General features: G+C 48.7%; 15 non-coding genes and 2 pseudogenes across 15 annotated transcripts; all 17 read left to right on the top strand.

Annotated features, from left to right (window-relative positions):
• The first annotated feature begins 3220 nt into the window (after nucleotides 1-3220).
• Nucleotides 3221-3395, top strand: LOC142688346 (U2 spliceosomal RNA; annotated as a pseudogene).
• A 1301-nt stretch (nucleotides 3396-4696) lies between these two features.
• Nucleotides 4697-4887, top strand: LOC142688153 (U2 spliceosomal RNA). The gene has a single exon (XR_012857307.1). It is a non-coding gene; the product is annotated as a U2 spliceosomal RNA (small nuclear RNA).
• A 1301-nt stretch (nucleotides 4888-6188) lies between these two features.
• LOC142688154 (U2 spliceosomal RNA) lies at nucleotides 6189-6379 on the top strand. The gene has a single exon (XR_012857308.1). It is a non-coding gene; the product is annotated as a U2 spliceosomal RNA (small nuclear RNA).
• A 1293-nt stretch (nucleotides 6380-7672) lies between these two features.
• LOC142688155 (U2 spliceosomal RNA) lies at nucleotides 7673-7863 on the top strand. The gene has a single exon (XR_012857309.1). It is a non-coding gene; the product is annotated as a U2 spliceosomal RNA (small nuclear RNA).
• A 1301-nt stretch (nucleotides 7864-9164) lies between these two features.
• Nucleotides 9165-9355, top strand: LOC142688156 (U2 spliceosomal RNA). The gene has a single exon (XR_012857310.1). It is a non-coding gene; the product is annotated as a U2 spliceosomal RNA (small nuclear RNA).
• Nucleotides 9356-10656: 1301 nt separating this feature from the next.
• On the top strand, nucleotides 10657-10847 carry LOC142688157 (U2 spliceosomal RNA). Its single transcript, XR_012857311.1, has one exon. It is a non-coding gene; the product is annotated as a U2 spliceosomal RNA (small nuclear RNA).
• A 1301-nt stretch (nucleotides 10848-12148) lies between these two features.
• Nucleotides 12149-12339, top strand: LOC142688158 (U2 spliceosomal RNA). Its single transcript, XR_012857312.1, has one exon. It is a non-coding gene; the product is annotated as a U2 spliceosomal RNA (small nuclear RNA).
• A 1293-nt stretch (nucleotides 12340-13632) lies between these two features.
• On the top strand, nucleotides 13633-13823 carry LOC142688159 (U2 spliceosomal RNA). The gene has a single exon (XR_012857313.1). It is a non-coding gene; the product is annotated as a U2 spliceosomal RNA (small nuclear RNA).
• Nucleotides 13824-15124: 1301 nt separating this feature from the next.
• LOC142688161 (U2 spliceosomal RNA) lies at nucleotides 15125-15315 on the top strand. Its single transcript, XR_012857315.1, has one exon. It is a non-coding gene; the product is annotated as a U2 spliceosomal RNA (small nuclear RNA).
• Nucleotides 15316-16616: 1301 nt separating this feature from the next.
• On the top strand, nucleotides 16617-16807 carry LOC142688163 (U2 spliceosomal RNA). The gene has a single exon (XR_012857316.1). It is a non-coding gene; the product is annotated as a U2 spliceosomal RNA (small nuclear RNA).
• A 1301-nt stretch (nucleotides 16808-18108) lies between these two features.
• Nucleotides 18109-18299, top strand: LOC142688164 (U2 spliceosomal RNA). The gene has a single exon (XR_012857317.1). It is a non-coding gene; the product is annotated as a U2 spliceosomal RNA (small nuclear RNA).
• A 1301-nt stretch (nucleotides 18300-19600) lies between these two features.
• On the top strand, nucleotides 19601-19791 carry LOC142688165 (U2 spliceosomal RNA). The gene has a single exon (XR_012857318.1). It is a non-coding gene; the product is annotated as a U2 spliceosomal RNA (small nuclear RNA).
• A 1301-nt stretch (nucleotides 19792-21092) lies between these two features.
• On the top strand, nucleotides 21093-21283 carry LOC142688166 (U2 spliceosomal RNA). The gene has a single exon (XR_012857319.1). It is a non-coding gene; the product is annotated as a U2 spliceosomal RNA (small nuclear RNA).
• Nucleotides 21284-22584: 1301 nt separating this feature from the next.
• On the top strand, nucleotides 22585-22775 carry LOC142688167 (U2 spliceosomal RNA). Its single transcript, XR_012857320.1, has one exon. It is a non-coding gene; the product is annotated as a U2 spliceosomal RNA (small nuclear RNA).
• Nucleotides 22776-24076: 1301 nt separating this feature from the next.
• On the top strand, nucleotides 24077-24187 carry LOC142688401 (U2 spliceosomal RNA; annotated as a pseudogene).
• A 1254-nt stretch (nucleotides 24188-25441) lies between these two features.
• Nucleotides 25442-25627, top strand: LOC142688359 (U2 spliceosomal RNA). The gene has a single exon (XR_012857486.1). It is a non-coding gene; the product is annotated as a U2 spliceosomal RNA (small nuclear RNA).
• Nucleotides 25628-26928: 1301 nt separating this feature from the next.
• On the top strand, nucleotides 26929-27119 carry LOC142688168 (U2 spliceosomal RNA). The gene has a single exon (XR_012857321.1). It is a non-coding gene; the product is annotated as a U2 spliceosomal RNA (small nuclear RNA).
• Nucleotides 27120-27335: the final 216 nt, after the last annotated feature.

The raw sequence follows: 27335 nt of genomic DNA on the forward strand, positions 1-27335 counted from the left end.
CAAGCTGGATGTCAGTTCCAAACTGCTTATCGAGATGGTAACCGAAGCATCCTTGCAGGACGTTGTGGGCTCCATGGGGATCGGCTCTGTGAACTATTCATGGAGCCGACCCGATGGCTCACTTCGTTCTCGGATTGACTTTGTGTTCACCTCCCGGGCAGTCAAGCAGCATGGGCACTCCATGGTCCCCTGCTTCTTCTCTGACCACAGGGCCATTCTCTTCCAGGGTGCCATCGGCCACGGTTTTCCTCCCGGCCCTGGCTCCTGGAAGCTGAATTGTGCCCTGCTGGAAAGAGAAGAGGTACTGGCGGAACTTAGAGACGCCTATATTGTTTGGAGGAATGATAAAGTTTTCTTTGACAAAACCTGTGACTGGTGGGAATATGTTAAAGTTGAATTTCGTTGTTTCTTTCAGGCAAAAAGTCGTCAACAGGCGTGTGAGAGGAAGAGAGACTTCAGAGAGATGCAGCGTCAGCTGCGATCCCTGCAAGACCTCCTTCAATGCGGCTGGGACGTCAGGAAGGAGCTGGAGGAAGCCAAAAAGGGCCTGAAAAGGCACTTTGAGGAGGAATCCAAGCGAATTGTCTTTCGTTCCAAGGTGGAGAACCTGGAGAAGGGTGAGAAATGTAACTCGTTCTTTTTCAGGAAACTCCATGCCGGCCACACGCCCCTGAAGGAACTCCGAGATGAGACCGGAAACATGCATTCTGGGAAGAAGGAGGTGATGGGAGTCGTCACAGACTACTACCGAAGCCTCTACTCCCGGAAAACCACTGACCCCGAAGCCGCCGATAAATTCCTGTCAGGTATCACTAATCATCTTGATCCTGCAGGTACGGAGGCTATGGACGTACCCCTGACGGTGGAGGAACTGCTCTCTGCCGCTAAATCCTTCAGACCCGGCAGGACCCCGGGCAGTGATGGTCTCCCAGCAGAGCTCTATGTAGCGCTGGGGGACTTGATCTGTCCGGACCTGCTGGAGCTCTATGAGGAGATGGTGGTGGAGGGTAGAATGCCACCGTCCTTGAGAGAAGGCATGATCACGATCTTGTATAAGCGGAAGGGGGAGAGATGTGACCTGAAAAACTGGCGTCCCATCTCTCTCCTGAACGTGGACTACAAGATCCTCGCCAAAGTATTGACCAACAGACTGAAGGTTGTCATCGGACAGATCATCGGATCGGACCAAACCTGCGGCATTCCTGGCCGTAGGGTGGCCGACAGTCTTGCCCTGGTGAGGGACACGGTGCATTACATGCAAAGCCGCCGTACACACGCGGCCCTGGTCAGTCTGGATCAGGAGAAGGCTTTTGACCGGGTCTCTCACGAATTCATGGGTAAGGCTCTGCGTAGGCTGCGGCTTGGCAGGTTGTTCTGTTTGTATGTTAACCTGATGTATTGCGACATTTACAGCTCGGTGCTGGTGAACGGCTGGAAGACTGACCCCTTTCCTGTATCGTCGGGGGTTAGACAAGGCTGTCCTCTTTCACCTCTCCTTTTTGTTTGTGTTATAGAGCTCTTCGCAGAGGCTATCCGGCAGAATGGAGAGATCAGAGGGATCACCGCACCAGGTCCAGGACACTTCGAGGTCAAATGCTCGCTGTACATGGACGACGTGACCGTCTTCTGCGCTGACCAGAGTTCGGTGACTGCACTCGTCCAGACCTGTGAGGAGTTCGGACGCGCTTCAGGGGCAAAAGTCAACTGCGGGAAGTCGGAAGCCATGCTCTTCGGAAAGTGGTACCTGCCTTCTCCTGCCTCCTTCCCGTTTACTATCAAGCCGGACTTCATCAAAATTCTGGGAGTCTGGTTCGGTAAGGAAGGTGCAGCCCTAAAGTCGTGGGAAGAACGCTTGGCCAAAGTCAACCAAAGGATCGGACTGTGGAGCCTCAGACAACTCACTATTGAGGGCAAAGCAATGGTCCTGCGTAACGAAGTCTTGCCTGTGCTACAATACACTGCACAGGCATGGCCCCCTCTTGCAACGGTCTCGAGGGCCATTACCAGGACTGTGTTTCGCTTCATCTGGGGCTCGAAAATGGACAGAGTAAAGCGGACTGTTATGTACAAGGAGCCCCGCAAAGGTGGGAAGGGTATACCCGACATTCCCACTCTGCTGCGGATCGCTTTTGTATGTGACTGTGTTCGTAGGACTCTGAGGACAGCAAACGGCTCTGCGGGCAAGGCCATGTCCCGCTACTTCCTCCTTCCCCTCTGGCGAGGTTTTGGCTGGGATAAGTGGGACAGCTCCTTCCCTTACAACTGGCACGCTCCCTGGTTCTACGGAGATGTCGTCCGGTTTGTGAGGGAGCATCAACTGGAGGGTCTTAAGCCCGACTTGTGGAAACCTAAGACGATCCACAAGCACATCAGAGCAAAGGACTCACTGGAGTTTGTTCCAGGGCTTCATGCCGACACGTTGGAGACTGTTTGGACTAACGTGTCATCTGGCAGGTTGACCAACGGGCACAAGGACATTTCATGGATGGCCATCCAGGGAGGACTGCCTCTTAGGTCATTCATGCATGCCCGCAACCTGTGCAAGACCCGGTACTGCCCCAGGTGCCCCTTCACGGAGGAAACATCTTTGCACATTTTCTGGCAGTGCCCCTTTGCACAGGGTCTGTTGAAAGCCTTGGAACACGAACTCAAGGACTCAGTTCCCAGGAACAGACTGTCGTACCGCTCGGTACTTTATGGACTATTTCCTGGGAATACCACGGATGGAGCAATCCAGGAAGCCTGGCGCCTTATGAACTGTTTTAAGGACGCTATATGGTTCGCCAGGAATCGTCTGATTTTGCGGAGAGAGAGTGTGTCCGTCCAGGACTGCCGCAGGCTGATCCACAGCCTGCTCAGAGACTATTCCACCTGGGACAGCCCGGACGTCGATGAGGAAGAGGACTGATACTCCCCTTCCCCCCACTCTCCCTTCTTGTGTGTTGTCTTTCAATAAAGCTTCGGGCCTGTGATTTCCCGCTTCCCTATCCCCTCCTACCCACTCCCCTATCCCATCACTTGTCTGTAATGCTTTGTTGTTTGGCTTTAGTGAATGCAAGAATGTTAGTGTAGCATGTGGTGTAATGTATAGCATAGGCTAGACTGTACTGTGTATTATACTGTCATGTTATGTTTGACGACTGTTATTATTTATTATTTGCTGCTTCATGGCTCGCGCTGCGTCGCAGTAATGTTTGTATGATGACGATTGATTGTCAATAAAGCATTTTTCAATCAAAAAATCTGTTCTTATCAGTTTAATATCTGATACGTCCCCTATCTGGGGACCATATATTAAATGGATTTTTAGAACAGGGAGATGGAAATAGAGCTTGCTCTGTCCACTCCACGCATTGACCTGGTATTGCAGTATTTCCAGGACCGGTGCACCCTTCCCTTATGTGTTGACTAAAATCAGATTCCAAAAGTGCTATTTGTGTTTGCTATTGTTTTTGTCTTTCTGATGGGATCTCCCCTTTTAATCCCATTATTTCAACACCTGTTGGACAATGCATTTGTACAGTCATGTGTGATAATGAGCTCATTTATTAAATGCAATTAATTAATACATTGCCACCTCTTGTTGTGTGTGTGTCTTCTGTGTTTCTGTGTTTCCGGCATTTCACATTGGAACAGCTCATTCACCTTCCTTGTCTTCTCTCCGCCCTCCCTCCTAGGTAGGTTAAAGAGCTGCACCTGAGCCAGCCACTGATTGATGCAGCACCACAGTCAAATAGCGGAGTGGAGTAGGGGAACAGCAAACAGCCATTAAAGCCGCCCGCCCGCCCGCCCGCCCGCCTGCCTGCCTGCCTGCCTGCCTGCCCGCCACAATGGACCTACCTGTGTACACTACATGGATGTGATGGAATGTACTGTCGTCCCTACATTTCAAGAAGAAGTAAGAATTGCAGTTGCAACAAAGCCTTGCTTGCCTACAAAGAGAGCAGCAATTTGGATTTGTTACTATGTTACCTAGAAGAATAACAAACTGTGCAAGGATGGAGGTTGTAGGAGCAAAGAGAAGTTGTCTGTAAAGTTGGTGGATGCTTATTTTCCATTTTGCAGTCCCTTGTCTCCCTCTTGTGGCCTCCTGGAGGCAAATAAATGTGCAAAAAAAAGACAGCCTGGCGGCCGGCTGTTGCAGTGTTGCCCTCTCAGGCAACACTGAGTGACTGACTGAGCCGCACCGTCTTATATAAAGTTCAGACGGAACTTTGCACGTGTCATAGTGGAGCCCTCAGGATTCCAGAGCCAGCTTTCTGACATCATAATGGGGCCTGCCTCAGAGATAAAAGCCTGGGCCCAGGCAGTGTTGGTCAGTGCTGCTCAGCAGGCAGCACCGGACTGGACTGGATTAAAGCTGATACAAGGTGTGAAGGAACAAGGGGTGGCTGTGGGCATGCACTTGCTGCCGCTGCCAGTGTTTATCTGCATGGCAGGAGGGCATTTGGGCGTTGCCAGGAAGGCGTTTTTATGTAGATTCCTCCTCTTTCAGCACTGCATTGTGGTGCAAGCAAAAGAAGCAAATCCTGTGTAGCTTCCTCTCCGGCCTTTATTCACCTCCCGCTTAGTAGCTGTAAATGTGTGTGAGCCTGCAGGGCCCCATGGAATTGCCTAGGAGTAGGCTGAATCAATCGCTGCAAGGGGTGAACAGCAGTATGGGACAGGCTCGGGCAAGGCAAGGGCCGCTCGGGTTATCGCTTCTCGGCCTTTTGGCTAAGATCAAGTGTAGTATCTGTTCTTATCAGTTTAATATCTGATACGTCCCCTATCTGGGGACCATATATTAAATGGATTTTTAGAACAGGGAGATGGAAATAGAGCTTGCTCTGTCCACTCCACGCATTGACCTGGTATTGCAGTATTTCCAGGACCGGTGCACCCTTCCCTTATGTGTTGACTAAAATCAGATTCCAAAAGTGCTATTTGTGTTTGCTATTGTTTTTGTCTTTCTGATGGGATCTCCCCTTTTAATCCCATTATTTCAACACCTGTTGGACAATGCATTTGTACAGTCATGTGTGATAATGAGCTCATTTATTAAATGCAATTAATTAATACATTGCCACCTCTTGTTGTGTGTGTGTCTTCTGTGTTTCTGTGTTTCCGGCATTTCACATTGGAACAGCTCATTCACCTTCCTTGTCTTCTCTCCGCCCTCCCTCCTAGGTAGGTTAAAGAGCTGCACCTGAGCCAGCCACTGATTGATGCAGCACCACAGTCAAATAGCGGAGTGGAGTAGGGGAACAGCAAACAGCCATTAAAGCCGCCCGCCCGCCCGCCCGCCCGCCTGCCTGCCTGCCTGCCTGCCTGCCCGCCACAATGGACCTACCTGTGTACACTACATGGATGTGATGGAATGTACTGTCGTCCCTACATTTCAAGAAGAAGTAAGAATTGCAGTTGCAACAAAGCCTTGCTTGCCTACAAAGAGAGCAGCAATTTGGATTTGTTACTATGTTACCTAGAAGAATAACAAACTGTGCAAGGATGGAGGTTGTAGGAGCAAAGAGAAGTTGTCTGTAAAGTTGGTGGATGCTTATTTTCCATTTTGCAGTCCCTTGTCTCCCTCTTGTGGCCTCCTGGAGGCAAATAAATGTGCAAAAAAAAGACAGCCTGGCGGCCGGCTGTTGCAGTGTTGCCCTCTCAGGCAACACTGAGTGACTGACTGAGCCGCACCGTCTTATATAAAGTTCAGACGGAACTTTGCACGTGTCATAGTGGAGCCCTCAGGATTCCAGAGCCAGCTTTCTGACATCATAATGGGGCCTGCCTCAGAGATAAAAGCCTGGGCCCAGGCAGTGTTGGTCAGTGCTGCTCAGCAGGCAGCACCGGACTGGACTGGATTAAAGCTGATACAAGGTGTGAAGGAACAAGGGGTGGCTGTGGGCATGCACTTGCTGCCGCTGCCAGTGTTTATCTGCATGGCAGGAGGGCATTTGGGCGTTGCCAGGAAGGCGTTTTTATGTAGATTCCTCCTCTTTCAGCACTGCATTGTGGTGCAAGCAAAAGAAGCAAATCCTGTGTAGCTTCCTCTCCGGCCTTTATTCACCTCCCGCTTAGTAGCTGTAAATGTGTGTGAGCCTGCAGGGCCCCATGGAATTGCCTAGGAGTAGGCTGAATCAATCGCTGCAAGGGGTGAACAGCAGTATGGGACAGGCTCGGGCAAGGCAAGGGCCGCTCGGGTTATCGCTTCTCGGCCTTTTGGCTAAGATCAAGTGTAGTATCTGTTCTTATCAGTTTAATATCTGATACGTCCCCTATCTGGGGACCATATATTAAATGGATTTTTAGAACAGGGAGATGGAAATAGAGCTTGCTCTGTCCACTCCACGCATTGACCTGGTATTGCAGTATTTCCAGGACCGGTGCACCCTTCCCTTATGTGTTGACTAAAATCAGATTCCAAAAGTGCTATTTGTGTTTGCTATTGTTTTTGTCTTTCTGATGGGATCTCCCCTTTTAATCCCATTATTTCAACACCTGTTGGACAATGCATTTGTACAGTCATGTGTGATAATGAGCTCATTTATTAAATGCAATTAATTAATACATTGCCACCTCTTGTTGTGTGTGTGTCTTCTGTGTTTCTGTGTTTCCGGCATTTCACATTGGAACAGCTCATTCACCTTCCTTGTCTTCTCTCCGCCCTCCCTCCTAGGTAGGTTAAAGAGCTGCACCTGAGCCAGCCACTGATTGATGCAGCACCACAGTCAAATAGCGGAGTGGAGTAGGGGAACAGCAAACAGCCATTAAAGCCGCCCGCCCGCCCGCCCGCCCGCCTGCCTGCCTGCCTGCCCGCCACAATGGACCTACCTGTGTACACTACATGGATGTGATGGAATGTACTGTCGTCCCTACATTTCAAGAAGAAGTAAGAATTGCAGTTGCAACAAAGCCTTGCTTGCCTACAAAGAGAGCAGCAATTTGGATTTGTTACTATGTTACCTAGAAGAATAACAAACTGTGCAAGGATGGAGGTTGTAGGAGCAAAGAGAAGTTGTCTGTAAAGTTGGTGGATGCTTATTTTCCATTTTGCAGTCCCTTGTCTCCCTCTTGTGGCCTCCTGGAGGCAAATAAATGTGCAAAAAAAAGACAGCCTGGCGGCCGGCTGTTGCAGTGTTGCCCTCTCAGGCAACACTGAGTGACTGACTGAGCCGCACCGTCTTATATAAAGTTCAGACGGAACTTTGCACGTGTCATAGTGGAGCCCTCAGGATTCCAGAGCCAGCTTTCTGACATCATAATGGGGCCTGCCTCAGAGATAAAAGCCTGGGCCCAGGCAGTGTTGGTCAGTGCTGCTCAGCAGGCAGCACCGGACTGGACTGGATTAAAGCTGATACAAGGTGTGAAGGAACAAGGGGTGGCTGTGGGCATGCACTTGCTGCCGCTGCCAGTGTTTATCTGCATGGCAGGAGGGCATTTGGGCGTTGCCAGGAAGGCGTTTTTATGTAGATTCCTCCTCTTTCAGCACTGCATTGTGGTGCAAGCAAAAGAAGCAAATCCTGTGTAGCTTCCTCTCCGGCCTTTATTCACCTCCCGCTTAGTAGCTGTAAATGTGTGTGAGCCTGCAGGGCCCCATGGAATTGCCTAGGAGTAGGCTGAATCAATCGCTGCAAGGGGTGAACAGCAGTATGGGACAGGCTCGGGCAAGGCAAGGGCCGCTCGGGTTATCGCTTCTCGGCCTTTTGGCTAAGATCAAGTGTAGTATCTGTTCTTATCAGTTTAATATCTGATACGTCCCCTATCTGGGGACCATATATTAAATGGATTTTTAGAACAGGGAGATGGAAATAGAGCTTGCTCTGTCCACTCCACGCATTGACCTGGTATTGCAGTATTTCCAGGACCGGTGCACCCTTCCCTTATGTGTTGACTAAAATCAGATTCCAAAAGTGCTATTTGTGTTTGCTATTGTTTTTGTCTTTCTGATGGGATCTCCCCTTTTAATCCCATTATTTCAACACCTGTTGGACAATGCATTTGTACAGTCATGTGTGATAATGAGCTCATTTATTAAATGCAATTAATTAATACATTGCCACCTCTTGTTGTGTGTGTGTCTTCTGTGTTTCTGTGTTTCCGGCATTTCACATTGGAACAGCTCATTCACCTTCCTTGTCTTCTCTCCGCCCTCCCTCCTAGGTAGGTTAAAGAGCTGCACCTGAGCCAGCCACTGATTGATGCAGCACCACAGTCAAATAGCGGAGTGGAGTAGGGGAACAGCAAACAGCCATTAAAGCCGCCCGCCCGCCCGCCCGCCCGCCTGCCTGCCTGCCTGCCTGCCTGCCCGCCACAATGGACCTACCTGTGTACACTACATGGATGTGATGGAATGTACTGTCGTCCCTACATTTCAAGAAGAAGTAAGAATTGCAGTTGCAACAAAGCCTTGCTTGCCTACAAAGAGAGCAGCAATTTGGATTTGTTACTATGTTACCTAGAAGAATAACAAACTGTGCAAGGATGGAGGTTGTAGGAGCAAAGAGAAGTTGTCTGTAAAGTTGGTGGATGCTTATTTTCCATTTTGCAGTCCCTTGTCTCCCTCTTGTGGCCTCCTGGAGGCAAATAAATGTGCAAAAAAAAGACAGCCTGGCGGCCGGCTGTTGCAGTGTTGCCCTCTCAGGCAACACTGAGTGACTGACTGAGCCGCACCGTCTTATATAAAGTTCAGACGGAACTTTGCACGTGTCATAGTGGAGCCCTCAGGATTCCAGAGCCAGCTTTCTGACATCATAATGGGGCCTGCCTCAGAGATAAAAGCCTGGGCCCAGGCAGTGTTGGTCAGTGCTGCTCAGCAGGCAGCACCGGACTGGACTGGATTAAAGCTGATACAAGGTGTGAAGGAACAAGGGGTGGCTGTGGGCATGCACTTGCTGCCGCTGCCAGTGTTTATCTGCATGGCAGGAGGGCATTTGGGCGTTGCCAGGAAGGCGTTTTTATGTAGATTCCTCCTCTTTCAGCACTGCATTGTGGTGCAAGCAAAAGAAGCAAATCCTGTGTAGCTTCCTCTCCGGCCTTTATTCACCTCCCGCTTAGTAGCTGTAAATGTGTGTGAGCCTGCAGGGCCCCATGGAATTGCCTAGGAGTAGGCTGAATCAATCGCTGCAAGGGGTGAACAGCAGTATGGGACAGGCTCGGGCAAGGCAAGGGCCGCTCGGGTTATCGCTTCTCGGCCTTTTGGCTAAGATCAAGTGTAGTATCTGTTCTTATCAGTTTAATATCTGATACGTCCCCTATCTGGGGACCATATATTAAATGGATTTTTAGAACAGGGAGATGGAAATAGAGCTTGCTCTGTCCACTCCACGCATTGACCTGGTATTGCAGTATTTCCAGGACCGGTGCACCCTTCCCTTATGTGTTGACTAAAATCAGATTCCAAAAGTGCTATTTGTGTTTGCTATTGTTTTTGTCTTTCTGATGGGATCTCCCCTTTTAATCCCATTATTTCAACACCTGTTGGACAATGCATTTGTACAGTCATGTGTGATAATGAGCTCATTTATTAAATGCAATTAATTAATACATTGCCACCTCTTGTTGTGTGTGTGTCTTCTGTGTTTCTGTGTTTCCGGCATTTCACATTGGAACAGCTCATTCACCTTCCTTGTCTTCTCTCCGCCCTCCCTCCTAGGTAGGTTAAAGAGCTGCACCTGAGCCAGCCACTGATTGATGCAGCACCACAGTCAAATAGCGGAGTGGAGTAGGGGAACAGCAAACAGCCATTAAAGCCGCCCGCCCGCCCGCCCGCCCGCCTGCCTGCCTGCCTGCCTGCCTGCCCGCCACAATGGACCTACCTGTGTACACTACATGGATGTGATGGAATGTACTGTCGTCCCTACATTTCAAGAAGAAGTAAGAATTGCAGTTGCAACAAAGCCTTGCTTGCCTACAAAGAGAGCAGCAATTTGGATTTGTTACTATGTTACCTAGAAGAATAACAAACTGTGCAAGGATGGAGGTTGTAGGAGCAAAGAGAAGTTGTCTGTAAAGTTGGTGGATGCTTATTTTCCATTTTGCAGTCCCTTGTCTCCCTCTTGTGGCCTCCTGGAGGCAAATAAATGTGCAAAAAAAAGACAGCCTGGCGGCCGGCTGTTGCAGTGTTGCCCTCTCAGGCAACACTGAGTGACTGACTGAGCCGCACCGTCTTATATAAAGTTCAGACGGAACTTTGCACGTGTCATAGTGGAGCCCTCAGGATTCCAGAGCCAGCTTTCTGACATCATAATGGGGCCTGCCTCAGAGATAAAAGCCTGGGCCCAGGCAGTGTTGGTCAGTGCTGCTCAGCAGGCAGCACCGGACTGGACTGGATTAAAGCTGATACAAGGTGTGAAGGAACAAGGGGTGGCTGTGGGCATGCACTTGCTGCCGCTGCCAGTGTTTATCTGCATGGCAGGAGGGCATTTGGGCGTTGCCAGGAAGGCGTTTTTATGTAGATTCCTCCTCTTTCAGCACTGCATTGTGGTGCAAGCAAAAGAAGCAAATCCTGTGTAGCTTCCTCTCCGGCCTTTATTCACCTCCCGCTTAGTAGCTGTAAATGTGTGTGAGCCTGCAGGGCCCCATGGAATTGCCTAGGAGTAGGCTGAATCAATCGCTGCAAGGGGTGAACAGCAGTATGGGACAGGCTCGGGCAAGGCAAGGGCCGCTCGGGTTATCGCTTCTCGGCCTTTTGGCTAAGATCAAGTGTAGTATCTGTTCTTATCAGTTTAATATCTGATACGTCCCCTATCTGGGGACCATATATTAAATGGATTTTTAGAACAGGGAGATGGAAATAGAGCTTGCTCTGTCCACTCCACGCATTGACCTGGTATTGCAGTATTTCCAGGACCGGTGCACCCTTCCCTTATGTGTTGACTAAAATCAGATTCCAAAAGTGCTATTTGTGTTTGCTATTGTTTTTGTCTTTCTGATGGGATCTCCCCTTTTAATCCCATTATTTCAACACCTGTTGGACAATGCATTTGTACAGTCATGTGTGATAATGAGCTCATTTATTAAATGCAATTAATTAATACATTGCCACCTCTTGTTGTGTGTGTGTCTTCTGTGTTTCTGTGTTTCCGGCATTTCACATTGGAACAGCTCATTCACCTTCCTTGTCTTCTCTCCGCCCTCCCTCCTAGGTAGGTTAAAGAGCTGCACCTGAGCCAGCCACTGATTGATGCAGCACCACAGTCAAATAGCGGAGTGGAGTAGGGGAACAGCAAACAGCCATTAAAGCCGCCCGCCCGCCCGCCCGCCCGCCTGCCTGCCTGCCTGCCTGCCTGCCCGCCACAATGGACCTACCTGTGTACACTACATGGATGTGATGGAATGTACTGTCGTCCCTACATTTCAAGAAGAAGTAAGAATTGCAGTTGCAACAAAGCCTTGCTTGCCTACAAAGAGAGCAGCAATTTGGATTTGTTACTATGTTACCTAGAAGAATAACAAACTGTGCAAGGATGGAGGTTGTAGGAGCAAAGAGAAGTTGTCTGTAAAGTTGGTGGATGCTTATTTTCCATTTTGCAGTCCCTTGTCTCCCTCTTGTGGCCTCCTGGAGGCAAATAAATGTGCAAAAAAAAGACAGCCTGGCGGCCGGCTGTTGCAGTGTTGCCCTCTCAGGCAACACTGAGTGACTGACTGAGCCGCACCGTCTTATATAAAGTTCAGACGGAACTTTGCACGTGTCATAGTGGAGCCCTCAGGATTCCAGAGCCAGCTTTCTGACATCATAATGGGGCCTGCCTCAGAGATAAAAGCCTGGGCCCAGGCAGTGTTGGTCAGTGCTGCTCAGCAGGCAGCACCGGACTGGACTGGATTAAAGCTGATACAAGGTGTGAAGGAACAAGGGGTGGCTGTGGGCATGCACTTGCTGCCGCTGCCAGTGTTTATCTGCATGGCAGGAGGGCATTTGGGCGTTGCCAGGAAGGCGTTTTTATGTAGATTCCTCCTCTTTCAGCACTGCATTGTGGTGCAAGCAAAAGAAGCAAATCCTGTGTAGCTTCCTCTCCGGCCTTTATTCACCTCCCGCTTAGTAGCTGTAAATGTGTGTGAGCCTGCAGGGCCCCATGGAATTGCCTAGGAGTAGGCTGAATCAATCGCTGCAAGGGGTGAACAGCAGTATGGGACAGGCTCGGGCAAGGCAAGGGCCGCTCGGGTTATCGCTTCTCGGCCTTTTGGCTAAGATCAAGTGTAGTATCTGTTCTTATCAGTTTAATATCTGATACGTCCCCTATCTGGGGACCATATATTAAATGGATTTTTAGAACAGGGAGATGGAAATAGAGCTTGCTCTGTCCACTCCACGCATTGACCTGGTATTGCAGTATTTCCAGGACCGGTGCACCCTTCCCTTATGTGTTGACTAAAATCAGATTCCAAAAGTGCTATTTGTGTTTGCTATTGTTTTTGTCTTTCTGATGGGATCTCCCCTTTTAATCCCATTATTTCAACACCTGTTGGACAATGCATTTGTACAGTCATGTGTGATAATGAGCTCATTTATTAAATGCAATTAATTAATACATTGCCACCTCTTGTTGTGTGTGTGTCTTCTGTGTTTCTGTGTTTCCGGCATTTCACATTGGAACAGCTCATTCACCTTCCTTGTCTTCTCTCCGCCCTCCCTCCTAGGTAGGTTAAAGAGCTGCACCTGAGCCAGCCACTGATTGATGCAGCACCACAGTCAAATAGCGGAGTGGAGTAGGGGAACAGCAAACAGCCATTAAAGCCGCCCGCCCGCCCGCCCGCCCGCCTGCCTGCCTGCCTGCCCGCCACAATGGACCTACCTGTGTACACTACATGGATGTGATGGAATGTACTGTCGTCCCTACATTTCAAGAAGAAGTAAGAATTGCAGTTGCAACAAAGCCTTGCTTGCCTACAAAGAGAGCAGCAATTTGGATTTGTTACTATGTTACCTAGAAGAATAACAAACTGTGCAAGGATGGAGGTTGTAGGAGCAAAGAGAAGTTGTCTGTAAAGTTGGTGGATGCTTATTTTCCATTTTGCAGTCCCTTGTCTCCCTCTTGTGGCCTCCTGGAGGCAAATAAATGTGCAAAAAAAAGACAGCCTGGCGGCCGGCTGTTGCAGTGTTGCCCTCTCAGGCAACACTGAGTGACTGACTGAGCCGCACCGTCTTATATAAAGTTCAGACGGAACTTTGCACGTGTCATAGTGGAGCCCTCAGGATTCCAGAGCCAGCTTTCTGACATCATAATGGGGCCTGCCTCAGAGATAAAAGCCTGGGCCCAGGCAGTGTTGGTCAGTGCTGCTCAGCAGGCAGCACCGGACTGGACTGGATTAAAGCTGATACAAGGTGTGAAGGAACAAGGGGTGGCTGTGGGCATGCACTTGCTGCCGCTGCCAGTGTTTATCTGCATGGCAGGAGGGCATTTGGGCGTTGCCAGGAAGGCGTTTTTATGTAGATTCCTCCTCTTTCAGCACTGCATTGTGGTGCAAGCAAAAGAAGCAAATCCTGTGTAGCTTCCTCTCCGGCCTTTATTCACCTCCCGCTTAGTAGCTGTAAATGTGTGTGAGCCTGCAGGGCCCCATGGAATTGCCTAGGAGTAGGCTGAATCAATCGCTGCAAGGGGTGAACAGCAGTATGGGACAGGCTCGGGCAAGGCAAGGGCCGCTCGGGTTATCGCTTCTCGGCCTTTTGGCTAAGATCAAGTGTAGTATCTGTTCTTATCAGTTTAATATCTGATACGTCCCCTATCTGGGGACCATATATTAAATGGATTTTTAGAACAGGGAGATGGAAATAGAGCTTGCTCTGTCCACTCCACGCATTGACCTGGTATTGCAGTATTTCCAGGACCGGTGCACCCTTCCCTTATGTGTTGACTAAAATCAGATTCCAAAAGTGCTATTTGTGTTTGCTATTGTTTTTGTCTTTCTGATGGGATCTCCCCTTTTAATCCCATTATTTCAACACCTGTTGGACAATGCATTTGTACAGTCATGTGTGATAATGAGCTCATTTATTAAATGCAATTAATTAATACATTGCCACCTCTTGTTGTGTGTGTGTCTTCTGTGTTTCTGTGTTTCCGGCATTTCACATTGGAACAGCTCATTCACCTTCCTTGTCTTCTCTCCGCCCTCCCTCCTAGGTAGGTTAAAGAGCTGCACCTGAGCCAGCCACTGATTGATGCAGCACCACAGTCAAATAGCGGAGTGGAGTAGGGGAACAGCAAACAGCCATTAAAGCCGCCCGCCCGCCCGCCCGCCCGCCTGCCTGCCTGCCTGCCTGCCTGCCCGCCACAATGGACCTACCTGTGTACACTACATGGATGTGATGGAATGTACTGTCGTCCCTACATTTCAAGAAGAAGTAAGAATTGCAGTTGCAACAAAGCCTTGCTTGCCTACAAAGAGAGCAGCAATTTGGATTTGTTACTATGTTACCTAGAAGAATAACAAACTGTGCAAGGATGGAGGTTGTAGGAGCAAAGAGAAGTTGTCTGTAAAGTTGGTGGATGCTTATTTTCCATTTTGCAGTCCCTTGTCTCCCTCTTGTGGCCTCCTGGAGGCAAATAAATGTGCAAAAAAAAGACAGCCTGGCGGCCGGCTGTTGCAGTGTTGCCCTCTCAGGCAACACTGAGTGACTGACTGAGCCGCACCGTCTTATATAAAGTTCAGACGGAACTTTGCACGTGTCATAGTGGAGCCCTCAGGATTCCAGAGCCAGCTTTCTGACATCATAATGGGGCCTGCCTCAGAGATAAAAGCCTGGGCCCAGGCAGTGTTGGTCAGTGCTGCTCAGCAGGCAGCACCGGACTGGACTGGATTAAAGCTGATACAAGGTGTGAAGGAACAAGGGGTGGCTGTGGGCATGCACTTGCTGCCGCTGCCAGTGTTTATCTGCATGGCAGGAGGGCATTTGGGCGTTGCCAGGAAGGCGTTTTTATGTAGATTCCTCCTCTTTCAGCACTGCATTGTGGTGCAAGCAAAAGAAGCAAATCCTGTGTAGCTTCCTCTCCGGCCTTTATTCACCTCCCGCTTAGTAGCTGTAAATGTGTGTGAGCCTGCAGGGCCCCATGGAATTGCCTAGGAGTAGGCTGAATCAATCGCTGCAAGGGGTGAACAGCAGTATGGGACAGGCTCGGGCAAGGCAAGGGCCGCTCGGGTTATCGCTTCTCGGCCTTTTGGCTAAGATCAAGTGTAGTATCTGTTCTTATCAGTTTAATATCTGATACGTCCCCTATCTGGGGACCATATATTAAATGGATTTTTAGAACAGGGAGATGGAAATAGAGCTTGCTCTGTCCACTCCACGCATTGACCTGGTATTGCAGTATTTCCAGGACCGGTGCACCCTTCCCTTATGTGTTGACTAAAATCAGATTCCAAAAGTGCTATTTGTGTTTGCTATTGTTTTTGTCTTTCTGATGGGATCTCCCCTTTTAATCCCATTATTTCAACACCTGTTGGACAATGCATTTGTACAGTCATGTGTGATAATGAGCTCATTTATTAAATGCAATTAATTAATACATTGCCACCTCTTGTTGTGTGTGTGTCTTCTGTGTTTCTGTGTTTCCGGCATTTCACATTGGAACAGCTCATTCACCTTCCTTGTCTTCTCTCCGCCCTCCCTCCTAGGTAGGTTAAAGAGCTGCACCTGAGCCAGCCACTGATTGATGCAGCACCACAGTCAAATAGCGGAGTGGAGTAGGGGAACAGCAAACAGCCATTAAAGCCGCCCGCCCGCCCGCCCGCCCGCCTGCCTGCCTGCCTGCCTGCCTGCCCGCCACAATGGACCTACCTGTGTACACTACATGGATGTGATGGAATGTACTGTCGTCCCTACATTTCAAGAAGAAGTAAGAATTGCAGTTGCAACAAAGCCTTGCTTGCCTACAAAGAGAGCAGCAATTTGGATTTGTTACTATGTTACCTAGAAGAATAACAAACTGTGCAAGGATGGAGGTTGTAGGAGCAAAGAGAAGTTGTCTGTAAAGTTGGTGGATGCTTATTTTCCATTTTGCAGTCCCTTGTCTCCCTCTTGTGGCCTCCTGGAGGCAAATAAATGTGCAAAAAAAAGACAGCCTGGCGGCCGGCTGTTGCAGTGTTGCCCTCTCAGGCAACACTGAGTGACTGACTGAGCCGCACCGTCTTATATAAAGTTCAGACGGAACTTTGCACGTGTCATAGTGGAGCCCTCAGGATTCCAGAGCCAGCTTTCTGACATCATAATGGGGCCTGCCTCAGAGATAAAAGCCTGGGCCCAGGCAGTGTTGGTCAGTGCTGCTCAGCAGGCAGCACCGGACTGGACTGGATTAAAGCTGATACAAGGTGTGAAGGAACAAGGGGTGGCTGTGGGCATGCACTTGCTGCCGCTGCCAGTGTTTATCTGCATGGCAGGAGGGCATTTGGGCGTTGCCAGGAAGGCGTTTTTATGTAGATTCCTCCTCTTTCAGCACTGCATTGTGGTGCAAGCAAAAGAAGCAAATCCTGTGTAGCTTCCTCTCCGGCCTTTATTCACCTCCCGCTTAGTAGCTGTAAATGTGTGTGAGCCTGCAGGGCCCCATGGAATTGCCTAGGAGTAGGCTGAATCAATCGCTGCAAGGGGTGAACAGCAGTATGGGACAGGCTCGGGCAAGGCAAGGGCCGCTCGGGTTATCGCTTCTCGGCCTTTTGGCTAAGATCAAGTGTAGTATCTGTTCTTATCAGTTTAATATCTGATACGTCCCCTATCTGGGGACCATATATTAAATGGATTTTTAGAACAGGGAGATGGAAATAGAGCTTGCTCTGTCCACTCCACGCATTGACCTGGTATTGCAGTATTTCCAGGACCGGTGCACCCTTCCCTTATGTGTTGACTAAAATCAGATTCCAAAAGTGCTATTTGTGTTTGCTATTGTTTTTGTCTTTCTGATGGGATCTCCCCTTTTAATCCCATTATTTCAACACCTGTTGGACAATGCATTTGTACAGTCATGTGTGATAATGAGCTCATTTATTAAATGCAATTAATTAATACATTGCCACCTCTTGTTGTGTGTGTGTCTTCTGTGTTTCTGTGTTTCCGGCATTTCACATTGGAACAGCTCATTCACCTTCCTTGTCTTCTCTCCGCCCTCCCTCCTAGGTAGGTTAAAGAGCTGCACCTGAGCCAGCCACTGATTGATGCAGCACCACAGTCAAATAGCGGAGTGGAGTAGGGGAACAGCAAACAGCCATTAAAGCCGCCCGCCCGCCCGCCCGCCCGCCTGCCTGCCTGCCTGCCTGCCTGCCCGCCACAATGGACCTACCTGTGTACACTACATGGATGTGATGGAATGTACTGTCGTCCCTACATTTCAAGAAGAAGTAAGAATTGCAGTTGCAACAAAGCCTTGCTTGCCTACAAAGAGAGCAGCAATTTGGATTTGTTACTATGTTACCTAGAAGAATAACAAACTGTGCAAGGATGGAGGTTGTAGGAGCAAAGAGAAGTTGTCTGTAAAGTTGGTGGATGCTTATTTTCCATTTTGCAGTCCCTTGTCTCCCTCTTGTGGCCTCCTGGAGGCAAATAAATGTGCAAAAAAAAGACAGCCTGGCGGCCGGCTGTTGCAGTGTTGCCCTCTCAGGCAACACTGAGTGACTGACTGAGCCGCACCGTCTTATATAAAGTTCAGACGGAACTTTGCACGTGTCATAGTGGAGCCCTCAGGATTCCAGAGCCAGCTTTCTGACATCATAATGGGGCCTGCCTCAGAGATAAAAGCCTGGGCCCAGGCAGTGTTGGTCAGTGCTGCTCAGCAGGCAGCACCGGACTGGACTGGATTAAAGCTGATACAAGGTGTGAAGGAACAAGGGGTGGCTGTGGGCATGCACTTGCTGCCGCTGCCAGTGTTTATCTGCATGGCAGGAGGGCATTTGGGCGTTGCCAGGAAGGCGTTTTTATGTAGATTCCTCCTCTTTCAGCACTGCATTGTGGTGCAAGCAAAAGAAGCAAATCCTGTGTAGCTTCCTCTCCGGCCTTTATTCACCTCCCGCTTAGTAGCTGTAAATGTGTGTGAGCCTGCAGGGCCCCATGGAATTGCCTAGGAGTAGGCTGAATCAATCGCTGCAAGGGGTGAACAGCAGTATGGGACAGGCTCGGGCAAGGCAAGGGCCGCTCGGGTTATCGCTTCTCGGCCTTTTGGCTAAGATCAAGTGTAGTATCTGTTCTTATCAGTTTAATATCTGATACGTCCCCTATCTGGGGACCATATATTAAATGGATTTTTAGAACAGGGAGATGGAAATAGAGCTTGCTCTGTCCACTCCACGCATTGACCTGGTATTGCAGTATTTCCAGGACCGGTGCACCCTTCCCTTATGTGTTGACTAAAATCAGATTCCAAAAGTGCTATTTGTGTTTGCTATTGTTTTTGTCTTTCTGATGGGATCTCCCCTTTTAATCCCATTATTTCAACACCTGTTGGACAATGCATTTGTACAGTCATGTGTGATAATGAGCTCATTTATTAAATGCAATTAATTAATACATTGCCACCTCTTGTTGTGTGTGTGTCTTCTGTGTTTCTGTGTTTCCGGCATTTCACATTGGAACAGCTCATTCACCTTCCTTGTCTTCTCTCCGCCCTCCCTCCTAGGTAGGTTAAAGAGCTGCACCTGAGCCAGCCACTGATTGATGCAGCACCACAGTCAAATAGCGGAGTGGAGTAGGGGAACAGCAAACAGCCATTAAAGCCGCCCGCCCGCCCGCCCGCCCGCCTGCCTGCCTGCCTGCCTGCCTGCCCGCCACAATGGACCTACCTGTGTACACTACATGGATGTGATGGAATGTACTGTCGTCCCTACATTTCAAGAAGAAGTAAGAATTGCAGTTGCAACAAAGCCTTGCTTGCCTACAAAGAGAGCAGCAATTTGGATTTGTTACTATGTTACCTAGAAGAATAACAAACTGTGCAAGGATGGAGGTTGTAGGAGCAAAGAGAAGTTGTCTGTAAAGTTGGTGGATGCTTATTTTCCATTTTGCAGTCCCTTGTCTCCCTCTTGTGGCCTCCTGGAGGCAAATAAATGTGCAAAAAAAAGACAGCCTGGCGGCCGGCTGTTGCAGTGTTGCCCTCTCAGGCAACACTGAGTGACTGACTGAGCCGCACCGTCTTATATAAAGTTCAGACGGAACTTTGCACGTGTCATAGTGGAGCCCTCAGGATTCCAGAGCCAGCTTTCTGACATCATAATGGGGCCTGCCTCAGAGATAAAAGCCTGGGCCCAGGCAGTGTTGGTCAGTGCTGCTCAGCAGGCAGCACCGGACTGGACTGGATTAAAGCTGATACAAGGTGTGAAGGAACAAGGGGTGGCTGTGGGCATGCACTTGCTGCCGCTGCCAGTGTTTATCTGCATGGCAGGAGGGCATTTGGGCGTTGCCAGGAAGGCGTTTTTATGTAGATTCCTCCTCTTTCAGCACTGCATTGTGGTGCAAGCAAAAGAAGCAAATCCTGTGTAGCTTCCTCTCCGGCCTTTATTCACCTCCCGCTTAGTAGCTGTAAATGTGTGTGAGCCTGCAGGGCCCCATGGAATTGCCTAGGAGTAGGCTGAATCAATCGCTGCAAGGGGTGAACAGCAGTATGGGACAGGCTCGGGCAAGGCAAGGGCCGCTCGGGTTATCGCTTCTCGGCCTTTTGGCTAAGATCAAGTGTAGTATCTGTTCTTATCAGTTTAATATCTGATACGTCCCCTATCTGGGGACCATATATTAAATGGATTTTTAGAACAGGGAGATGGAAATAGAGCTTGCTCTGTCCACTCCACGCATTGACCTGGTATTGCAGTATTTCCAGGACCGGTGCACCCTTCCCTTATGTGTTGACTAAAATCAGATTCCAAAAGTGCTATTTGTGTTTGCTATTGTTTTTGTCTTTCTGATGGGATCTCCCCTTTTAATCCCATTATTTCAACACCTGTTGGACAATGCATTTGTACAGTCATGTGTGATAATGAGCTCATTTATTAAATGCAATTAATTAATACATTGCCACCTCTTGTTGTGTGTGTGTCTTCTGTGTTTCTGTGTTTCCGGCATTTCACATTGGAACAGCTCATTCACCTTCCTTGTCTTCTCTCCGCCCTCCCTCCTAGGTAGGTTAAAGAGCTGCACCTGAGCCAGCCACTGATTGATGCAGCACCACAGTCAAATAGCGGAGTGGAGTAGGGGAACAGCAAACAGCCATTAAAGCCGCCCGCCCGCCCGCCCGCCCGCCTGCCTGCCTGCCTGCCTGCCTGCCCGCCACAATGGACCTACCTGTGTACACTACATGGATGTGATGGAATGTACTGTCGTCCCTACATTTCAAGAAGAAGTAAGAATTGCAGTTGCAACAAAGCCTTGCTTGCCTACAAAGAGAGCAGCAATTTGGATTTGTTACTATGTTACCTAGAAGAATAACAAACTGTGCAAGGATGGAGGTTGTAGGAGCAAAGAGAAGTTGTCTGTAAAGTTGGTGGATGCTTATTTTCCATTTTGCAGTCCCTTGTCTCCCTCTTGTGGCCTCCTGGAGGCAAATAAATGTGCAAAAAAAAGACAGCCTGGCGGCCGGCTGTTGCAGTGTTGCCCTCTCAGGCAACACTGAGTGACTGACTGAGCCGCACCGTCTTATATAAAGTTCAGACGGAACTTTGCACGTGTCATAGTGGAGCCCTCAGGATTCCAGAGCCAGCTTTCTGACATCATAATGGGGCCTGCCTCAGAGATAAAAGCCTGGGCCCAGGCAGTGTTGGTCAGTGCTGCTCAGCAGGCAGCACCGGACTGGACTGGATTAAAGCTGATACAAGGTGTGAAGGAACAAGGGGTGGCTGTGGGCATGCACTTGCTGCCGCTGCCAGTGTTTATCTGCATGGCAGGAGGGCATTTGGGCGTTGCCAGGAAGGCGTTTTTATGTAGATTCCTCCTCTTTCAGCACTGCATTGTGGTGCAAGCAAAAGAAGCAAATCCTGTGTAGCTTCCTCTCCGGCCTTTATTCACCTCCCGCTTAGTAGCTGTAAATGTGTGTGAGCCTGCAGGGCCCCATGGAATTGCCTAGGAGTAGGCTGAATCAATCGCTGCAAGGGGTGAACAGCAGTATGGGACAGGCTCGGGCAAGGCAAGGGCCGCTCGGGTTATCGCTTCTCGGCCTTTTGGCTAAGATCAAGTGTAGTATCTGTTCTTATCAGTTTAATATCTGATACGTCCCCTATCTGGGGACCATATATTAAATGGATTTTTAGAACAGGGAGATGGAAATAGAGCTTGCTCTGTCCACTCCACGCATTGACCTGGTATTGCAGTATTTCCAGGACCGGTGCACCCTTCCCTTATGTGTTGACTAAAATCAGATTCCAAAAGTGCTATTTGTGTTTGCTATTGTTTTTGTCTTTCTGATGGGATCTCCCCTTTTAATCCCATTATTTCAACACCTGTTGGACAATGCATTTGTACAGTCATGTGTGATAATGAGCTCATTTATTAAATGCAATTAATTAATACATTGCCACCTCTTGTTGTGTGTGTGTCTTCTGTGTTTCTGTGTTTCCGGCATTTCACATTGGAACAGCTCATTCACCTTCCTTGTCTTCTCTCCGCCCTCCCTCCTAGGTAGGTTAAAGAGCTGCACCTGAGCCAGCCACTGATTGATGCAGCACCACAGTCAAATAGCGGAGTGGAGTAGGGGAACAGCAAACAGCCATTAAAGCCGCCCGCCCGCCCGCCCGCCCGCCTGCCTGCCTGCCTGCCTGCCTGCCCGCCACAATGGACCTACCTGTGTACACTACATGGATGTGATGGAATGTACTGTCGTCCCTACATTTCAAGAAGAAGTAAGAATTGCAGTTGCAACAAAGCCTTGCTTGCCTACAAAGAGAGCAGCAATTTGGATTTGTTACTATGTTACCTAGAAGAATAACAAACTGTGCAAGGATGGAGGTTGTAGGAGCAAAGAGAAGTTGTCTGTAAAGTTGGTGGATGCTTATTTTCCATTTTGCAGTCCCTTGTCTCCCTCTTGTGGCCTCCTGGAGGCAAATAAATGTGCAAAAAAAAGACAGCCTGGCGGCCGGCTGTTGCAGTGTTGCCCTCTCAGGCAACACTGAGTGACTGACTGAGCCGCACCGTCTTATATAAAGTTCAGACGGAACTTTGCACGTGTCATAGTGGAGCCCTCAGGATTCCAGAGCCAGCTTTCTGACATCATAATGGGGCCTGCCTCAGAGATAAAAGCCTGGGCCCAGGCAGTGTTGGTCAGTGCTGCTCAGCAGGCAGCACCGGACTGGACTGGATTAAAGCTGATACAAGGTGTGAAGGAACAAGGGGTGGCTGTGGGCATGCACTTGCTGCCGCTGCCAGTGTTTATCTGCATGGCAGGAGGGCATTTGGGCGTTGCCAGGAAGGCGTTTTTATGTAGATTCCTCCTCTTTCAGCACTGCATTGTGGTGCAAGCAAAAGAAGCAAATCCTGTGTAGCTTCCTCTCCGGCCTTTATTCACCTCCCGCTTAGTAGCTGTAAATGTGTGTGAGCCTGCAGGGCCCCATGGAATTGCCTAGGAGTAGGCTGAATCAATCGCTGCAAGGGGTGAACAGCAGTATGGGACAGGCTCGGGCAAGGCAAGGGCCGCTCGGGTTATCGCTTCTCGGCCTTTTGGCTAAGATCAAGTGTAGTATCTGTTCTTATCAGTTTAATATCTGATACGTCCCCTATCTGGGGACCATATATTAAATGGATTTTTAGAACAGGGAGATGGAAATAGAGCTTGCTCTGTCCACTCCACGCATTGACCTGGTATTGCAGTATTTCCAGGACCGGTGCACCCTTCCCTTATGTGTTGACTAAAATCAGATTCCAAAAGTGCTATTTGTGTTTGCTATTGTTTTTGTCTTTCTGATGGGATCTCCCCTTTTAATCCCATTATTTCAACACCTGTTGGACAATGCATTTGTACAGTCATGTGTGATAATGAGCTCATTTATTAAATGCAATTAATTAATACATTGCCACCTCTTGTTGTGTGTGTGTCTTCTGTGTTTCTGTGTTTCCGGCATTTCACATTGGAACAGCTCATTCACCTTCCTTGTCTTCTCTCCGCCCTCCCTCCTAGGTAGGTTAAAGAGCTGCACCTGAGCCAGCCACTGATTGATGCAGCACCACAGTCAAATAGCGGAGTGGAGTAGGGGAACAGCAAACAGCCATTAAAGCCGCCCGCCCGCCCGCCCGCCCGCCTGCCTGCCTGCCTGCCTGCCTGCCCGCCACAATGGACCTACCTGTGTACACTACATGGATGTGATGGAATGTACTGTCGTCCCTACATTTCAAGAAGAAGTAAGAATTGCAGTTGCAACAAAGCCTTGCTTGCCTACAAAGAGAGCAGCAATTTGGATTTGTTACTATGTTACCTAGAAGAATAACAAACTGTGCAAGGATGGAGGTTGTAGGAGCAAAGAGAAGTTGTCTGTAAAGTTGGTGGATGCTTATTTTCCATTTTGCAGTCCCTTGTCTCCCTCTTGTGGCCTCCTGGAGGCAAATAAATGTGCAAAAAAAAGACAGCCTGGCGGCCGGCTGTTGCAGTGTTGCCCTCTCAGGCAACACTGAGTGACTGACTGAGCCGCACCGTCTTATATAAAGTTCAGACGGAACTTTGCACGTGTCATAGTGGAGCCCTCAGGATTCCAGAGCCAGCTTTCTGACATCATAATGGGGCCTGCCTCAGAGATAAAAGCCTGGGCCCAGGCAGTGTTGGTCAGTGCTGCTCAGCAGGCAGCACCGGACTGGACTGGATTAAAGCTGATACAAGGTGTGAAGGAACAAGGGGTGGCTGTGGGCATGCACTTGCTGCCGCTGCCAGTGTTTATCTGCATGGCAGGAGGGCATTTGGGCGTTGCCAGGAAGGCGTTTTTATGTAGATTCCTCCTCTTTCAGCACTGCATTGTGGTGCAAGCAAAAGAAGCAAATCCTGTGTAGCTTCCTCTCCGGCCTTTATTCACCTCCCGCTTAGTAGCTGTAAATGTGTGTGAGCCTGCAGGGCCCCATGGAATTGCCTAGGAGTAGGCTGAATCAATCGCTGCAAGGGGTGAACAGCAGTATGGGACAGGCTCGGGCAAGGCAAGGGCCGCTCGGGTTATCGCTTCTCGGCCTTTTGGCTAAGATCAAGTGTAGTACTTTAGGGTATTGCCTTGTTTCTTGGTCAGGAGGTGCCCTGGTACCCTTTTCCTTGGCCTGGGGGGATCGTTTCTCTTAGGAGAGACTTCACCCCTCTGCTGCTATTGGGGAGGAGGATTAGTCCAGGGCAACGGGGAGCGATCACCTGCCTGGTACTCCGGTACTGAAGGTATTTCTTTGGAGATTGCTGGAATTCTTTTGGAGCAGGATGGAGGAAATTCCCGAACATATGCGAACCAGGAATGCGGTCCGGTTTTTCGTGGAGGAATCTGAGAGGCAAAGGAAGGATTTGGAGTACATCACGAAGGTCCTTTTGTTGGATTTCTTTCAGCTGGAGAGATCGTGCATTTTGGCGGTGATGGACTATCCGAGGAGAGGGTGCTTTGACGTTACCTTCGCTACAGAAGAAATTTATTCAGATTTTTTGGAACGCTTGAAGGAAGGTAAAAGGGACCCAAGACTTGTGGGTGTGAAGGTAACACCACATTTTGTGCCAAACAAGAAGTTGGTGGTCGTAAAGATGTTTTCGCCTTACGTGGAGGAAGAGGACATTAAGTCATTTCTCACTAAGTTTTGTGAGGAGGTGGTGGGAAAGGGGAAAGTGTTTAACCCCTTTGGATTTTGGACTGGGAAATGGAAATTTCTTTGTAAATTTGTGAGAATTGGTGAATCTAGAAACCTATTGTTTCCTCCAGCGCGGTTTAAGATTGGAAGTGCATGTGGAAATTTATTTTTTTTGGGAATGGATATGTTTTGTTTGAATTGTAAAGATTATGGTCATGAGAGAGAAACGTGTGAGAAAGTAATGTGTACAAAATGTCTGCAAGAGGGGCATAAGTATAATGAATGTCAGAAAGGGAAAGTATGTAATATGTGTGGAGAGGAGGGGCACATATTCAAATCATGCCCAAAGAAAAGCAAACGTGAGGTACAAGAGGAAAATAAGAAGATAGTCAAAAGAAAGGAAGCGGAAGTTAGTTTGGAAGAAGGAAAGCTTCAGAAATTGGAAGGAAGTGGGCAAAGTGATGAGAAAAAAAGGAAAAAAGCAGAGAGAAAGAAAAAAAGTGTCATTTCAGAAGAGGAAAGAGCAGAAAGAGACAGGTTACTGGAAGAAGTAGAGCAGTTACGTAGTAAAATAAATTTTGAAAAAATGCGGAGAAGGGTGCGGCTCTGTGTAAGAGAAAATTTACCAGGGTTTCTTGAACGGTATGGTGTGCCAACGTGGTTAGCGTGCATTGTAAACTGTGAATGGGATGGTAATGATTTGCAGGAACATTTAGTGGATATGTTAGGAACTATTGCTGTTAAAAAAGGAATGTTTTTTTGATTTCTTAAAAGGAAAAAAGGAAAGAGGAAAAATCTGTTCTTATCAGTTTAATATCTGATACGTCCCCTATCTGGGGACCATATATTAAATGGATTTTTAGAACAGGGAGATGGAAATAGAGCTTGCTCTGTCCACTCCACGCATTGACCTGGTATTGCAGTATTTCCAGGACCGGTGCACCCTTCCCTTATGTGTTGACTAAAATCAGATTCCAAAAGTGCTATTTGTGTTTGCTATTGTTTTTGTCTTTCTGATGGGATCTCCCCTTTTAATCCCATTATTTCAACACCTGTTGGACAATGCATTTGTACAGTCATGTGTGATAATGAGCTCATTTATTAAATGCAATTAATTAATACATTGCCACCTCTTGTTGTGTGTGTGTCTTCTGTGTTTCTGTGTTTCCGGCATTTCACATTGGAACAGCTCATTCACCTTCCTTGTCTTCTCTCCGCCCTCCCTCCTAGGTAGGTTAAAGAGCTGCACCTGAGCCAGCCACTGATTGATGCAGCACCACAGTCAAATAGCGGAGTGGAGTAGGGGAACAGCAAACAGCCATTAAAGCCGCCCGCCCGCCCGCCCGCCCGCCTGCCTGCCTGCCTGCCTGCCTGCCCGCCACAATGGACCTACCTGTGTACACTACATGGATGTGATGGAATGTACTGTCGTCCCTACATTTCAAGAAGAAGTAAGAATTGCAGTTGCAACAAAGCCTTGCTTGCCTACAAAGAGAGCAGCAATTTGGATTTGTTACTATGTTACCTAGAAGAATAACAAACTGTGCAAGGATGGAGGTTGTAGGAGCAAAGAGAAGTTGTCTGTAAAGTTGGTGGATGCTTATTTTCCATTTTGCAGTCCCTTGTCTCCCTCTTGTGGCCTCCTGGAGGCAAATAAATGTGCAAAAAAAAGACAGCCTGGCGGCCGGCTGTTGCAGTGTTGCCCTCTCAGGCAACACTGAGTGACTGACTGAGCCGCACCGTCTTATATAAAGTTCAGACGGAACTTTGCACGTGTCATAGTGGAGCCCTCAGGATTCCAGAGCCAGCTTTCTGACATCATAATGGGGCCTGCCTCAGAGATAAAAGCCTGGGCCCAGGCAGTGTTGGTCAGTGCTGCTCAGCAGGCAGCACCGGACTGGACTGGATTAAAGCTGATACAAGGTGTGAAGGAACAAGGGGTGGCTGTGGGCATGCACTTGCTGCCGCTGCCAGTGTTTATCTGCATGGCAGGAGGGCATTTGGGCGTTGCCAGGAAGGCGTTTTTATGTAGATTCCTCCTCTTTCAGCACTGCATTGTGGTGCAAGCAAAAGAAGCAAATCCTGTGTAGCTTCCTCTCCGGCCTTTATTCACCTCCCGCTTAGTAGCTGTAAATGTGTGTGAGCCTGCAGGGCCCCATGGAATTGCCTAGGAGTAGGCTGAATCAATCGCTGCAAGGGGTGAACAGCAGTATGGGACAGGCTCGGGCAAGGCAAGGGCCGCTCGGGTTATCGCTTCTCGGCCTTTTGGCTAAGATCAAGTGTAGTATCTGTTCTTATCAGTTTAATATCTGATACGTCCCCTATCTGGGGACCATATATTAAATGGATTTTTAGAACAGGGAGATGGAAATAGAGCTTGCTCTGTCCACTCCACGCATTGACCTGGTATTGCAGTATTTCCAGGACCGGTGCACCCTTCCCTTATGTGTTGACTAAAATCAGATTCCAAAAGTGCTATTTGTGTTTGCTATTGTTTTTGTCTTTCTGATGGGATCTCCCCTTTTAATCCCATTATTTCAACACCTGTTGGACAATGCATTTGTACAGTCATGTGTGATAATGAGCTCATTTATTAAATGCAATTAATTAATACATTGCCACCTCTTGTTGTGTGTGTGTCTTCTGTGTTTCTGTG

The sequence above is a fragment of the Rhinoderma darwinii genome (assembly GCF_050947455.1).
Source record: "Rhinoderma darwinii isolate aRhiDar2 chromosome 5 unlocalized genomic scaffold, aRhiDar2.hap1 SUPER_5_unloc_25, whole genome shotgun sequence".
NCBI classification, from domain to species: Eukaryota; Metazoa; Chordata; class Amphibia; order Anura; family Rhinodermatidae; genus Rhinoderma; species Rhinoderma darwinii.